At 38.8% G+C, this 17,073-nt stretch overlaps 1 pseudogene; it reads left to right on the top strand.

Annotated features, from left to right (window-relative positions):
* Nucleotides 1–1,627: 1,627 nt before the first annotated feature.
* LOC127448792 (zona pellucida sperm-binding protein 4-like) lies at nucleotides 1,628–15,855 on the top strand (annotated as a pseudogene).
* The last annotated feature ends 1,218 nt before the right edge of the window (nucleotides 15,856–17,073 follow it).

Genomic DNA, 17,073 nt, shown 5'->3' with positions numbered 1-17,073 from the left:
GTTGTTACATAAAATAGCAATGTCAATCACTGAAACATCAGTGCCACCCTAAAAAAAACATGTATAATATGTATTTGTACACGACCGGAAGTAAACAATTATTGTGAAAAGGACTGAAATACAAGTGCGTAGCCAGGAAATTAAAAATGTTTTTAACCAAATTTTCCTTAAGAACAGAGAAGTGGCACATTCAAACAGTTCTTTCACACTTTCAGAAATCAGAATTCATGCTTTTTTTAAACTATTTTCACTGCTTAAATATTGATCTGTTTCTCACCCAAAGCAATTGTATCGCTTTAGAAGATATTCATTTAACCACTGAAGTCGAATGGATAACTTTTACTATGATCGTATGTGCTTTTTGACCTTCTGAGTTCTGATCACCATTCACTTGCATTGTATGGACCTACAGAGCTGAGATATTCCTCTAAAAACCTTCATTTGTATTCTGGAGAAGAAAGAAAGTTATACACATTCGGGATGGCAGAATTTTCATTTTTAGGTGAACTATCCCGTTAAACTCAGGGGCTTCTAGAAAATTAGAAATTAAAACTTAGAACTTAAAAAAAAAAAAAAATTAGGAATGTTGTTAGGTTGTAAAGATTTAAAATGTGTTATTTCTGTTTTTAACAGTAGCTGTTTTAGCTTGTATGGTGCCCTGGGAGAAACCCGCTTACATTTTGACATCAAAAGCAAAAAAAATAATCAGATAATTTTGATTATTGCCTAGATACAGTCTAACTACTTGATGGTCCTGTTGGTTCCACGCCTTCCTTTGCCATCAATGTGAGAAAATACTACAGGGGACATTCTTACTACTAAAAGTACTTTAAGTGGGTAAATATGTCTGCCAAATTATACTAAATATAATATTTAAATAAGAGGTGACATGTAAACTAAATAAAAAATACTTTAGTCAAACTTTTACTGATTTACATATGCTTTGGTGTACATATTGGCTTCTGTGCATTTCATCATTTGTTGTGAATTGTTTTAATTAAGTTGTGTGAAGATTAGCATGTTAATTAGACTAAATGTGACTACTCAAAATCTTTAGGTTAACTTTTTAGAATCAATTAGAATCACCTTATTTGTAAACACCCAGTCTGATGAATGAAGACTGTTAATTGAACAGGGAGTGACATCGTTAATGAGCTGCACTTTGCAGGATTCAAAAAGGGATCCACTTGACTGATGAGTTTAGTTGTGGAGTAATGGTAGAAAGTATGGGTATATTTCACCTTTTGGCACTTTGTGTGTGGTTTTTTTTGTCATGCTGTTCCACAGTGGTGTAATCTGCCCCAGGTGCCTCAAGTTTCAGTTTTCCAGCAAAGTGAACAACAAGGAGGGATTCCAGCCCGGAGTCGTCAAGCTCTTGCGTTTCAGCCAAGTAACTCCTTACGTTGACTCCTCAGGCTCTGCAACAGCAGACTCCACAACAAGGGGGATTTCCAGCTCTGAATCCTCAAGCCCTTGTATTCCAGTCAAGTGATTAGCGGTTTTTGGCTCAATGGGGTCTGCAACTGCAAACTCAAGGGTGGGGTCCAGCCCAGAGTCTTCAGGCTAGTGCATTCCAGCCAAGTGATCAGTGTTTTTTGACTCAACAGGCACTGCAACAGCTGACTCGATGACAAGGGGGAAATCCAGCCCAGAATCCTCCAGCAAACTCGGAGGGATTTTTAGCCCAGAATCCTCAGGCTTCAGTCCTCCAAACTCCACAACAAGGGGGAATTCCAGCTCTGAATCCTCAAGCCCTAGTATTCCAATCAAGTGATCAGCAGTATTTGGCTCAACAGGGTCTGCAACTGCGAACTCAAGGGTGGGGTCCAGCCAGAATTCTGAAGCTTCAGTCCTCAACTCGAGGGATTTTAGCCCAGAATCCTCAAGATGTGTTCCAGCCAAGTGATCAGCGTTTTTTGGCTCAACAGGCCCTGCAACCGCAAACTCCAGTTCTCAAGCATTTCCACCCAAGCAGCCAGTGGTACAGGCAGAGCCTCTTGACAAGTGTGCTGTAGCTGATTATGAGCAGATCCAATGTGGACAACCTGGTATCCATGCTGCTGAGTGTGACTCTATGAACTGCTGCTTTAACGGACAGCAGTGTTACTATGGGAAAGCTGGTAAGCATGTAAAGCTGTTCATATTAAACTGATTCTCTGAGGTAACTTGCTCTAACTTGAAACAGTGACTGTCCAGTGTATTCGAGATGGCCAGTTTGTGGTTGTGGTGGCTAGAGATGTTACACTGCCTTCACTAAGTCTGGATATAGTCTGTCTGTTGGGTGGAAGTGACCCACCTTGTGCTCCAGTTGGGTCCACACCTTTGCCATTTACCAATTCCCTGTCACTGCTTGTGGCACAAGCATGATGGTGGGTATTGGTGCTCTTTAGACTTTGCTTGGAAAGGAGTAGCTGCTAACCATGTTGCTGTTTGCAGGAGGACAATGGATATGTGGTGTATGAGAACAGAATGACTTCATCCTATGAAGTTGGGATTGGATGACTTCGTTCCATCACAAGGGACAGTCACTTTGAGTAGGTGATCTATGCTTTAGCTTAAATGCTCATTTTGACTTGTGCTACAAGCTCCCTGTTTGTCCAGGCTTCTCCAGTGTAGGTATTCTGGCACTGCTGTTCAAGCTCTGGTTGTCAACACCGTTCCTCCACCTGTAGCTGCTCCTGGACCCCTCAGAGTGGAGCTTTGCCTGGCAAATGGACAATGTGTCACTAAAGGATGTGCAGAAGGTAATGTACTGCTTCTCTATATGGCTGTCTTGAATGTGTAACTAAGGTTTATAAAGTGTTGTCCTCCTGCAGAGGATGCTGCATACGTCCTACTACAGTGATGCTGATTACCCTGTCACAAAAGTCCTACGACAACCGGTGTATGTTAAGGGCCACCTTTTGGAGAGGACTGACCCCAATATTGCCCTCATGCTGGGACATTGCTGGGCGACATCAACCCCTGATCCCCTCAGCCTACCTCAGTGGGACCTTCTAGTTAATGGGTGAGCATAACCCCAGCATTTGTCATTTGTCTGTTTTTGAGGTAGTCCTGACTGTTACTGTGCCTTCCAGATGTCCTTACCAGGATGATCGTTACCTCACCACACTGATACCTGTGGATGGCTCCTCTGGTCTTCAGTTCCCAACCCACTACAAGCGCTTTGTGAAGATGTTCACATTTGTGGATCCAGTATCACTGGCTCCTCTGCAGGGAATGGTATGATTTTACCATCCAACCTTCAACACCCCCTAAACCCTTAATGGTTCTTATGAATGCTATGGTTAATCCCCTTCTTGCTCAGGTCTTCATCCGCTGTAGTACATCAGTGTGCCATCCCTCTTCCACTGGCTCCTGTGAGCAGAGCTGCACCAGGCAAAGTAGGTGTATTACTTTGCTGTGGTTTGTCCTCTTTAGCTTTTACACTGCTTTAACCTCTGCCTTCTCTTGTATTCCAGAAAGGGATGTTTGTGAACGTGTTGAAGGCTGTCGTTTCCAGTGGAGGCGTTTCTTTAAAGTTGCCAGACACTTAAACTGTCTAAACTGTTTTAATGCGGTGGGGTGTAACTGAAAAGATCACTGAGGCTGCGAGTAATGCCATGACCATTATAAATATGCCAATTAGTACAGAAGGTTATGCAATTTATAACAAATGCTTATTGTCTCCTGTGTTTGAATTTGCTCAATGTGCAGCTAAGTACAGAAGGGACATCCTCAAACCGAGGAGTTACTGTAAACTATTCAAGATTTCCTCAGGATTAAGTGTACATGGAATTATTTTTGGGGGGGGTCTCCACTGTTCTCAACCATGAAAAGCTGAGAGGGTAAGAGTTGCCACATTGCTTAAACCATGGTGATGAGCAAAATTTGACTTTGGGGGGTGTCCTTAGTGGTACCTTTTCCAAGTGTTTGCGTAAAGCTTTGACCGTTTAAGGTGTACACTTATTTTAAAACAGCTCATCTTGCGGTGTTGCTCTAAATCAAGAACTCTGGACTTCCACTGATGCCAGAACCACCCTTATGCACTAATAAATTCAAAAGTGATTGGCTACTAAACTGAAAAGAAACTAGTCAGTCACTAAAGTTGAGAAAAGTGATCTAACAGCTCCATGTACCTAAATGGTCTTTCATGGAAAGACTCCATGAATTTAAAGGTGCTATGCAGGGGCTGAATAACTGAATCTGTACATTATCTATTTTTAACTAGTTAATCTTGCATGAGCCATAGAGGCAAACAAATTCACTTGACTGTTTTGGACATCCCCTGAGAGAGACAGAGGAACAATGGTGTTAAGCAAGTTTGAATACACTCTTGCTTCATTTCCTATTAGTCAAAGCCTTCCCTAGTGTGTATGTTCTCTGACAATAAGTTGCCACCCTATTTGTCACTTTTTCTTGCCAGAAATGAGTTTAATTTCTAGTGGACTTGTTCTGAGGGTTTTATTATGAACATTTATCTCAGGTGTAGTCTTTAGGTCTGCTAAGAGCCAGTACAGTTAAGCAAATTGCAATAAAATGGGACTTATTTAACCCTTAAATGTCTGGGATTTTTCACAAATACTCCTATATATTTGGGTCTTTAGAGACCCAGCACTTACTGTATATATCACAAATGCCCAGATAGTGTAATTTTCAAAATTTGATTTTCACAAGTCAGAATGAGCTTTATTGCTCCTTGTATGCGTACACATACAAGGAATTTTGTCTTGGTGACAGAAGCTTCCAGTGCACAAACAATACAGCAACAAGACCAATAATAAAAGAGTCCCCCAAAAACAAGTAATTGCCCCACTTCCTATCAAATAAATTCCGAACCCCCAGCCTTCTGCTTTGACATCTCCTTGAAAGCAGCCACCCTCATCTCCGCACACCACTCTGGAAATGAGGGCGCTCCATCTGACTTCCATCTCCTTAAAATAATTTGCCTTCCATTCATAATACTGGTCAGAACCCAATTTATGCATTTATCCCCCAAATTTATGACCGGCCCATCGCCCAAAATACAGAGTATGGGGTAGAATGAAATTTAAGTGCTTAAAATGTCACATATAAAACTCTGAACCTTCAACCAAAATTCCCCCCCCAAAAAAAAAACATTGGTTGTGTCTCCATCTTCTGATTGGCATACTTAATTGGTTAGCAGGCCTGGCTCCAGCTCTAAGATGTGAGGTGGCCATAGGACCTGCCGGGTGGGCCGATCAGTTGGAGGGGTGGGTGTAGGTGTAGTTCTCAAGGTGGGCCAAGTTCATGATTGGGTGGGCCAGGCCCGCCCAGGCCCCCCTGTGGAGCTGGGCCTGGGTTGTACTGTCTTAAAGGAATCGTTCCCCCAAAAATTATAATTCGATCATCATTTACTCACCCTCATGCCATCCCAGATGTGTATGACTTTTTCTTCTGCAAAACACAAATTAAGATTTTTAGAAGAATATCTAAGCTCTGTAGGTCCTTATGCAGGTGAATAGTTGCCAGAATTTTGAAGCTCCAAGAAGCATATAAAGGCAGCATAAAAGTAATCCATATGTCTCCAGTGGTTAAATCTATGTGTCCAGAATTTATATGTAGGTGAGAAACATATCAATATTTAAGTCCTTTTTTACTATAAATCTCCACCTTTGACCAGTAGGTAAAAGTGGACATTTATAGTAAAAAGGATATAAATATTGATATTTTTCTCACCTACATATCAATTCTGGACTCATGGATTTAACCACTGGAGATGTATGGATTACTTTTATGGTGCCTTTATGTGCTTTGTGGAGCTTCAACGTTCTGGCCACCATTTAATTATGGACCTACAGAGCTGAAATATTTTTCCAAAAATCTTTAAGTTCTGCAGAAGAAAAAGTCACACATCTGGGATGGCCTGATGGTGAGTAAATGATAATAGAATTTTCATTTCTGGGTGAACTATACATTTGGGCTGTACAGGTCTTTTTCATTTTTGAAATAATTTTTTTTCAATATTTCTTTGGCTGAACATCTCATTGTAAGAAATAGAATAAAACAGAATAGAATAAAAAAATAGAATAGAATATAACATAACATAACTTTTTAATGTCACATGGCTAAGCCAGTTGAATTTTTTTTTGGGGGGGGGGGGGGGGGATTATTTCATGGGACACATTGAAGAAGGCCTTGGGCCGAAATGTCTGTTTTTATTCCCCTGCTGCTGGTTTTAGACAATATAGAACCTATATTTTTTGTAAGACATTTGTAAGAGAGCAGATCTTCCTTTTCTTTTATGGGACACAAAAATACATGGCACAGACATAAATTAAAGGTGGAATAGATACTTTATTCAGATGCTTCATATATGATCCAAATGTGGATTCAAATGTGCATTAAATATGAATTTCAAAGGTTTCTAAAGTGGATTAAATGTGGTTTTATCAGAAGGAAACAATAAAATGCATCAGAATCGCATCATTCTCAATGATATGCAATTACAGAAATGAAATACAGGCTGAAGAAAGAAATTCAGCTTATAGACATTTAACCACATGGAGTACAAATGTAATGTTAGAGAGAAAATATCAGATATAGGAGATGCCGCTTGCCAGTGAGTCAGCATAATGTGACCAATCCTAGGGTACATGCTGACTTCCCATGTGATCATGCTGGATTCATTAGAGAATCAGTATGAATTTGATTGATTTTTAAAAATCATCCACTAATCACAAATGACTGAATAGGTCCTTGAAAATTCATGGAAATTCATTGGTCAAAAAATGTGGGAGCCCTGTATTGTGCACTCCCTTCATTATGGATGTCTGCATAAATTGTAGAAAATATATATATATAATTTTTTTTTTTTTTTTTTTTTTTTTTTTTTTTGCAATTGCAGTAATGTTTTACATAACTGTTCGCTTAATTAGTCCTACTTTATGTAACTGCTACATATTTTATTCACAGCAAAAAATTACATACTCAACTGGTGGAGAGAACATCAGGACAGCATGCCAGTCCTGTCAATGTGTGCAAGACAGTATCTTTGTCTCTCTGCCACATGCAGGTTTTGTACTTCAGGTAATATATGTACTCCACACCATACAACGCTGACATCACAGCATGCTGATATGCTTGTGTTTCTTGCCAAAAATCTGCACCAGGCCAAGACATTGAACATGTAAACTGGTAAAGCACCTATGTGCACTTAATCAGTTACTTTGAAAGCATATGATTTTTTTCATGATTTTAACTTCCCAGCAGTTGTACAGTTTTTTGTTGTTGTTCTTCGGCAATTCGTTTTCAATTTTTAAAAGAAGTTTTCACAAGAGAATTTACATGTGAAGCAAATTTGCATTTAAGAATCTAAGACTAACCTGTGGCAACTGTATTGCACTTGGATTATATGGTGCGTTTTTTTTTTCTTTTATATTATTTCCATATATATTTACACATTTATCATATATTCTTTATATTATTTTTATGTTAATTTTGTATTTGTGACTGTTAACAAAGCAGTAACTTTCCATTGCCTTGTACATTTGTATATTTATAAAAAAAAAGCTAATTTCTTAACACTTCTGCTCTTGGGGGGTCACATGACATGAGAAAGCTCTGCGCACTTTGCTCAATTTGTTTTATTTTTATGTTATAATCTGGTGAAATTTGATACACCCAGTTACACATTTGCTCTTTGAGGCAAAATATGGCAAGAAGTCAAAATCCTCGGGCTCTGGAGACATTAAAAGACACTTACGTGTTCAGGATGAAAGCCCTGACAGGCCTACAGACCGGGGACTCGATTTGGATGGTGTGGCGGGAGAAGAGATCCAGCGTCAGTTGTTCAGCATGTCGGTGATGTTGACGAAGGTTTTTGCTAACTTGGAGGATCACGCTGTAATACGTCGATCGATTATGGCGATGGAAATAAAATTCTCTGAGATAGTTACAAGAGTGACTGATGTTGAGAGACGAATCGATTTTCTGGAATCTTCGGAGAGGGAATTAACTGCTAATCCGCCCGTGACCAAAGTTGATTTGGAACATCTCCTTGAAAAGCTTGAAGATCTTGAGAATAGAAGCCGCAGGAATAATGTTCGAATTGTTGGAATTCCTGAGCATGAGGAGGGCAGAGATATGGTGAAATTCCTAGTCGAGCTTTTCCCGAGTCTGCTCGACATAACAGGCCACAAGCTGGAAATCGAGCGAGCTCACAGAATCCCAGCTCACAGATTTGCTGAGGGGGACAGGCCCCGATCGATTCTGGCCAGATTTCTGAGATCATCCGATAAAGATCTTGTGTTGCACCAGGCGACGAGCAAAGGGAAGCTTTCTTGGAAGAACCATAATATTTTCTTGTTCCCGGACTTTGCGAGTTCCACAAGAGAGAAACGCGATTGGTTCAAGGAATGTAAGAAACTCTTACATCAGCGAAAGATCACTTTTGCTCTGATGTTTCCAGCCAAACTGAGAATAGAAACGAAGGACGGTCGCAAAGTATTTACATGTCCCAATCAGGCAATGTCTTTTATTGAATCAATGGGTGAGTAAACCATTGGATGTTTCTCATGTGAGTGGCTCGACTCGCTGTACTTACTCCGGCTTTTGAGGAAGCTGGGCGTCATTTTGGTTTCTTTTTGCTTTTTGTGTTGGCTCCGCCGAGCAGCTGGAGCTTGTTTTGTGAATAACACTTTTCCTTAAAGAAACTTTTGCATTGACGAAAGATTACTTTTGCATTGAAGTTCTCGGCCAGTTTGAGAGATGCCGGTTTTGTTTCTTTTTGTATCGGTTCCGCCTAGCGGCTGGAGCTTTTCTATTGAATAACACTCCTTTGGAACAGCTGTGGATTAATCTGTTCGTTCTTCGTGCTTATTCCTCCTGCTGGCTGTAGTTTGTTTTGTGGAGTATTTTTTACAGGACATTGGAATGATTACGTCATCCGTTGAACTCATAACAGCCAGCTCACTGAACATACCTGAATGGTTTTATATCAGCTGGAATTTGTTTTGTGGAGGATCACACCTTTGAGACAGTTCTGTGAATGAATCTACACATTCTTTGTGTTCATTCTTCCTATTGGCGGGGTTTATTTGACAAAGTATTGCAAAGTTGTTGTGGGGGCTCATGGGGGTTCATGGACCTTTTGGGTTTAGAAGGATTGTCGCCGGTTGGCGCTGTCGTGCACAGGGTTAATGCGCACGTTTTTCTTTTTTCTGTTTGTTTTGTTCGGAGGGAAGTTCGGGGTTTGATTGTTTCACTAATGGGGAACGTGGTCTGTATAATTTTGTTTTTGACACACAATTTATTTTTTCTACTATATCAAAATGTCAAATGTTAATATGAGTGTACTATCTCTCTCCACATGGAATGTAAATGGGTTGGGACACCCCATAAAAAGAAGGAAGGTTATTACTTTTCTTAAATGTAAGAAATATGATATAGTGTTTCTTCAAGAAACACATCTCTCCCCGCAGGAAGCTGAAAAATTTGGGAAGATATGGGGTGGACATGTTTTTTTAGTGCTGGCTCAAGTAAGAGCAAGGGAGTCATTATATTGATTAATAAACATCTACATCTATCTTGTAGGGATGCTGCAAACCACTGGCACCCCTCATGATATAATATTGGGAGGAGACTTTAATATTTTGATGGACTCAGTCCTTGATCATAGTGAAGCAAAAGTGTGTAAACCCCCTAGAGCAACAATGACGCTTCACAGGATGTGTAAAAATCTTGGTCTTACGGATATTTGGAGACTTTTGAACCCATCTGGTAGGGACTATACATATTTTTCATCAGTCCATAAGATTTATTCTAGAATAGATTTTTTTTAATATCCAAATTCCTCATTTCATCTGTTGTTGATTGTTCAATTGGAAACATCTTAGTCTCAGGTCACACCCTGGTGAGTTTAGAGATGTTGCCATATACAGAGAAAAAAAATCATATAGTTGGCACCTTAATTTGTCCCTTTTGCAAAATTTTGATTTCCAACAAATGTTAAAGACTGAAATCAATGTTTATATGGAGACCAACTGGTCCTCATTATCCTGCTCATTATCCGTGGCTTGGGAGGCACTTAAGGCGGTTCTTAGGGGTCGGATCATACAGTATGCCTCATTCATCAAAAAATCCAAAGCACGAGAACTCGTCGAGTTGGAAGGAAATATTAAAAGTGCAGAGGCAGAGCTGAAGCGACGTATGTCATCTGATGGCCTCAGAGAATTGACCCAATTGAAATATAGATATAATACTATTTTGTCGCAGAAGGTGGAGTTTTGGTTATTCAGGGCAAGACAGCCATACTTTGAGTCGGGTGACAAAGCAGGGAAGCTTTTGGCTAGATATATAAAGCAGAGAGAGTCTCTTTCTATCATTCCCTCAGCCATTGATATTAATAATGCCTTTAAAGAGTTTTATCTTGATCTTTATAGTTCCACGTCTTCGTATACTGATGAAGATATTAGAAACTTTGTGGAACCATTAGATCATCCTAAACTGACAATTGAGCAAAAAAACTCTCTTGACTCTGAGATAACCTTGGAGGAGATTGACAAGTTAATTAAGTCCCTACCTACTGGCAAAGCTCCGGGGCCAGATGGTTTTGCTGCAGAATTTTTTAGATCCTATGCTACAGAACTGGCTCCACTTTTGTTAGAAGTTTATACTGAATCATTAAAGAATGGAAAGCTTCCTCCAACCATGACACAAGCCCGGATCAGTTTGATTCTTAAAAAGGACAAAGATCCAAGCGAGTGTAAAAGTTACCATCCAATCTCCCTGATCCAACTAGATGTAAAAATGTTGTAAAAAATTTTGGCTAATCGATTAAGTAAAGTTATGGCATCTCTTATACATATAGATCAGGTGGGGTTTATTCGGGGCCGTAGCTCTTCTGATAACATTAGGCGTCTCATCAATATCATGTGGTCAGTAGCGAATGATCAGTCTCCGGTCGCTGCCATCTCACTTGACGCTGAAAAGGCGTTTGATATGGTACAATGGGATTATCTTTTTTAAGATTTTGGAAATGTATGGGTTCGGGAGTACATTTATTGGTTGGATTAAGTTACTTTATAGACATCCTGTAGCAGCGGTACTAACAAATGGATTAATTTCAGATTATTTTACTCTGAATAGGGGCACTCGGCAGGGCTGCCTTCTTTCCCCATTATTGTTCTGTCTTGCCCTGGAACCATTAGCAGCTGCGATAAGAAAGGAGGATGATTTTCCAGGGGTGGTTGCGGGAGGTGTGGCGCATAAGCTTCTGCTTTACGCAGATGATATTTTATTATTTGTCTCTGAACGTACTAGATCTATGCCTTGCCTCCACAGAATTATTAATTCCTTTTCCAAGTTCTCAGGATACAAAGTCAATTGGTCTAAATCCGAAGCTTTGGCTCTGACAGCGTACTGTCCAATGGCCCAAACAGGGCATTAAGTATTTGGGGATTTTATTCCCAGCAAATTTGTCTGATTTAGTTAGTGTTAATTTTGACCCTTTAATAAAAAGATTTTCGAGGGATGGGTGCAGGTGGGCTTCATTACATTTATCGATGATTGGGAAGGTTAATGTTATTGAAATGAATTGTATTCCAAAATGTAACTACCTGCTACAATCTCTCCCTGTAGATGTCCCCCTCTCTTATTTCAAGCAATTTGATAGCATAGCGAAGTCCTTCATTTGGAATGGTAAACATCCCAGATTGCATTATAATAAGTTACATAGGCCGACTGACAAAGGAGGGCAAGGCCTACCCAATATTTTGTTTTATTACTATGCGTTCAGTCTCAGACATTTGGCTCATTGGTTACTTCCACCTGAGAGAGCCCCTCCCTGGTTTGTTATTGAACAGGCAGTTCTTGCCCCTATTTCGCCATTACAAAGCATCTCTATCAAACTAATCGGAAAAGTTAAGTTACACTCCGTTATTTCGCATTTACACTCGGTATGGACTAAAGTGTCCAGATTGTTTAAATTGGACACTTATTTAAATGTTGCCTCGAGCATATGGCTGAACCCAAGATTGTGTATTGGCAAGTCCCCTTTCTGCTGGCCACAGTGGATTGTGAGGGGGGTTGCTACACTCGGTGACCTATATGAAAGTGGAGTGTTGAGATCCTTTGAAAACTTGGTCCAACATTTTGGGATCCCCAGACCTCAGTTTTATAGGTATTTACAACTGCGCCACCTGCTTTGTACTATTTTTGGGAGTAGCACCCCCCCTTTTGGTGGTGTGTCGAGATCCAGAAATTCTGGTCGAAGGTTCAGAATTTTGTGTGCAACGTGGTGGGCCCTCGGGTTTCGTTTTGCCCCAGACTTTGTGTGCTGGGCGATGGGGTGGTCAAAGATGTGGGGGATGGCCATATAGAGAACTGGGTTCTGACCTGTGTGATGATCGCCAGGCAGGTTATTTTGAGGGGTTGGAGGTCAGCTGGTGTGCCCCCATATTTGGAGTGGTGCACGGAAGTGGGGAGGGTGGAGGCTAATGAGGTGGTGTCATCGGGAAGACGGGGTGGCATGGATATTTTTATACGGAAATGGGGCAGGTATTTGGAATTTTTGGAGGGCTCTTGGGTGGGGTGTGGAGAGAGTAGTGTAATATAGTTAGTATGATTATTATGTGTGTGTATGTATGTATGTGTATATATATGTGTATGTATTTATGCTTGTGTGTGTGTGTGTATATATATATATATATATATATATATATATATATATATATATATATATATATATATACATACATATATATATATATATACACACACACACACACACGTGTGTGTCTGTTTGATTTTTATTTCTATATATTTACTTATTTTGGCAGGGTTGTTTTTTTGGGGGGTGGGGTCGGGGAGAGGGGGTTGTGGGGTTTAAATGTTGATTTTATATATGTTATACAGTTTATAGTTATTGTATGATTTAATACAAAAATGTTAATTACAAAAAACAAAAAACAAAACAAAAAAAAAAAAACTTCTGCTCTTTCCCTTCTTCTGCATTTGCCTCTTGGTTGGTAAAAGATTTAACTTGCTTTTTGTCCGATGTAGATGTTTCATTTGTAAAATTCAATTTTGGAGCTAAAATATCAGTGCGCGAACATTTACATTGTTTTTCCCACGCTTATTGCATTGTTGTCAAGTCTCTTCTATGAGGAAATTATAGATATGTGTGCACATCCAACCCAAATTGCAGGACTTGACTGACTTTGAATATCAGATGAAATTTGCTACTTCCTGATGGATAGAGAGATCTATAAACAAAGTAAGCTTGATCTAACAATCTTGGCAGGATCGAAAATGTTGCTGAATCCAGTGCAAATCCATCACAAATATGTGTCATTGTTTTCTTCTAAAGTTTTCATTATTCAATTTGTGATATAAAACATTTTTATGTAAGATGTACTGCTATTTTTAGCTACACGGTTCTTTGTCTTGTCACTGACCTAACAGGATCTTATGAAGTTAAAAACATAATATCAAATCTATACAGAAACATTTCACATTCACTGTATATTAACCACAATCTCTCTTCTTCTATAGCGAAAACTACAGCCATGTTTGATTTTCTAATTACTATCATGTGAATCATGTTTAGTTTTACTTGTAGTTTAGTTTATATAGCAACATAAGAAGTAAGGAAAAATACAATACAATGAGCACAATATGACGATACTTGAACAAAAATGAGCTGCATGGTCAAGTTGCCAGAAAGAAGCCAATGCCACAAAAAAGTCCAGTTACAATATGCCCGACAACACCTTGACACGCCTCACAGCATCTGGCACACTGTAATTTGGAATGATGAGACCAAAATAGAGCTTTATGGTCACGATAAGCGCTATGTTTGGAGAGGGGTCAACAAGTATTGTGCTCCTTGAAACAACCACACCGTCTTTTTCCAGAGCAGCCTGTATTTCTCCTGAGGTTACCTGTGGGTTTTTCTTTGTATCCCGAACAATTCTTCTGGCAGTTGTGGCTGAAATCTTTCTTGGTCAACCTGACCTTGGCTTGGTATCAAGAGATCCCTGAATTTTCCACTTCTTAATAAGTGATTGAACAGTACTGACTGGCATTTTCAAGGCTTTGGATATCTTTTTATGTCCTTTTCCATCTTTATAAAGTTCCACTACCTTGTTACGCAGGTCTTTTGACAGTTCTTTTCTGCTCCCCATGGCTCAGTATCTAGCCTGCTCAGTGCATCTACATGAGAGCTAACAAACTCATTGACTATTTATACACAGACACTAATTGCAATTTAAAAAGCCACGGGTGTGGGAAATTAACCTTTAATTGCCATTTAAACCTGTGTGTGTCACCTTGTGTGTCTGTAACAAGGCCAAACATTCAAGGGTATGTAAACTTTTGATCAGGGCTATTTGGGTGATTTCTGTTATCATCATGATTTAAGGAGGAGCCAAATAACTATGTGATAATAAATGGCTTCATATGATCACTATTCTTAAATAAAGACAGTTTTTTGCATGATCAGTCATATTTTCAAAATCAATGCCAAAATTTCACAATTTCTGCCAGGGTATGCAAGCTTTTGAGCACAACTGTATATACATACTGTATATTTATTGTTTGTTTAAAATGTAATTGTTTAAAAAATTATTTCTAACGCAAAGTATCAGATTTTCTGCGACTCCTGCTCAAGCTGTGTTCTTGTTTACCATTGAAATTTATAGTTGCATTGCAAAGATTTTTTATGAACATTGCTTGTGCTTTTTCTTATTTGTACGGCACTTTGCAGAAGCATCTGGTAAATGCAGAAATGCAAATGTATGTAAATCTAACAGAACTTTTAATGTTGAGTTTCAGTTTTCCAATAATAAATGACAAAAATAAATTATTACAAATGATAAGATTTGTAATTCATACAATGTTATTTGGTTGAGCCTCTTTGTCAGAGCACAGTATTTTCAGACTGATTTGTTTGTGGTAAGTTTTTGTTGCGTACACCCTCTTCCTCCTTGGCTGCTTTTAGATACATAGTACACAATATGAACAGCCACAACTGCGCTACACACTGCATAATCTATTATATTTCTATTGCACTTGTACTTGAATGAGAAGTGGTTAAAAATGTGTTATTGCTTGTCTGTGAATATATACAGTATATACACACACAAAGTAGACATTCACAGTCAGACACACTATATATGTGTATATTACAGACATTAGCATGTGGTATTGTCCAGCTGGTAATTGCAAACCCTCAACAGAAAAAAGAGTGGAAAAGTCACCGTTTTGGAATTGTTTGTCTGGTACAAGATAAAACCCTGCATTCAACATTCATGAGGCTCTATTGTCTGAAGGTGAGGAAACAGACTTTAAACAAAATGTATACAGACATTTGCCCACTCAGTCATGTCTGTAGTTCAAAAAAAGCAGATTAATACTGAATAATAAAAAATTATTTCTGTATAAATTCAATACAAATATATGAAATATGTTGTTCTATTCTGTAGTATTTAAAACGGAATTCTTGATTTGTGATTGGACGACACAGGGCCTCACATTCATAGAGTCATGTGGAAGTTTCCTGTGGTGATGATGTTAATGGTATGTCTCTGTCTCTGCAGAAGTCCAAAGTGGTATGGGAACAGGAGCTGTGTGCTTGTCCTTACTTTCAAACCTTCCCTGGTGCTGTGAGTGACATGCCCACTGCTTTTAAATTCTGCTTCTAACTCCAACAATGCTTTTTTCATTTGCGTCTATATGTGTATTTATTTACGTTTGTTCATGTGAATTTTTTTTTACCTGTGTGTGCATCTATAGGAGTATTGTACAGGGCTGAACTTTGCTGACAAGGAGGAGGCCAAGCAGTTCTACATAGCTGTGCAGAAGCAGATTAGTGACAACACAGGTCTGCACATCTACACAGAACACTTGTTTTAGTAAATCACATTAAAGGGACAGTTCACCCCAAAATGAAAATTCTCTCTTCATTTACACACCCTCATGCCATCCCAGATGTGCATGACTCTTTCTTCTGCACAACACAAACGAACATTTTTTTAAAGAATATTTCAGCTCTGTAGTTCCATTCAATGCAAGTTAATGGTGGCCAGAACTTTGAATCTCCAAAAAACACAAAGGCAGCATAAATGTAATCCATACAACTCCAGTGGTTAAATCTTTGTCTTTTGAAGCAATATAATAGGTGTAGGTGAGAAACAGATCAATATTTAAGTATTATTTACTATTAAAAAAATGGTATGAGAATTTAAAGAGAGAATTTAAATTTTTGGGCAAACTATCCCATTAAAACCATGTGCCTCAATGACATGTGCTGTTTCTCACTTCTCCAGCAGCTCACTCAGTGTTTACATGGAGTTACAGTATGGGGTCAGTTTCTGAATGGAAGGAACAAGAGGTGGGAAGCAATACACACACACATTCAGAGACACTTAAAGGAATATTCCGGGTTTAGTGCAAGTTTAGCTCAATCAATAGCATTTGTGGCATAATGTTGATTACCACAAAAATGTATTTCACCTCGTCCCTCCTTTTCTTTATAAAAAGCAAAAATCGAGGTTACAGTGAGGCACTTACAATGGAAGTCAATGTGGCCAATTTTTGGAGGGTTTAAATGCAGAAATGTGAAGGTTATAATTTTATAAATGCACTTACATTAAATATTCTGTCTAAACTCAGGTATTATTTGAGCTGTAAATTTGTCCAAATCTTCATTTTTTCAGTCATTTTAGGGTTTGTTGACATTACATCGTCATGGCAACGAAGTTGTAAAATTATCTATAACTTTACACAGAAAAGGTTAGTAAGTGAATTTATCACACTAAAATCATGTTTACATGCATATTGTTTATGTCTTTGGCTATAATTGAGAAAAGAAGAAGAAGAAAAAAAAGAGTATTTTAACACTGTGTGAATAAAGTGAGTATTGGCCTCCATTCACTTCCATTGTAAGTGCCTCACTGTAACCTACATTTTTGCTGCTTTTTTTAAGAAAAGGAGGGGTAAGTCAAAATGTATTTTTGTTGTAATCAATACTATGCCACAAAGGCTGTCGATTGAGCTTAACTTGTAGTGAACCCGGAACATTCCTTTAAGCTCATATTCATATATGAAGGTTCATGGAATTTATGCAAATGA

Source organism: Myxocyprinus asiaticus, chromosome 12 (genome assembly GCF_019703515.2).
Source record: "Myxocyprinus asiaticus isolate MX2 ecotype Aquarium Trade chromosome 12, UBuf_Myxa_2, whole genome shotgun sequence".
NCBI lineage: Eukaryota > Metazoa > Chordata > Actinopteri > Cypriniformes > Catostomidae > Myxocyprinus > Myxocyprinus asiaticus.
The sequence above is the reverse complement of the archived record's forward strand: the minus strand, read 5'-3'. Positions and strand labels throughout refer to the sequence as shown.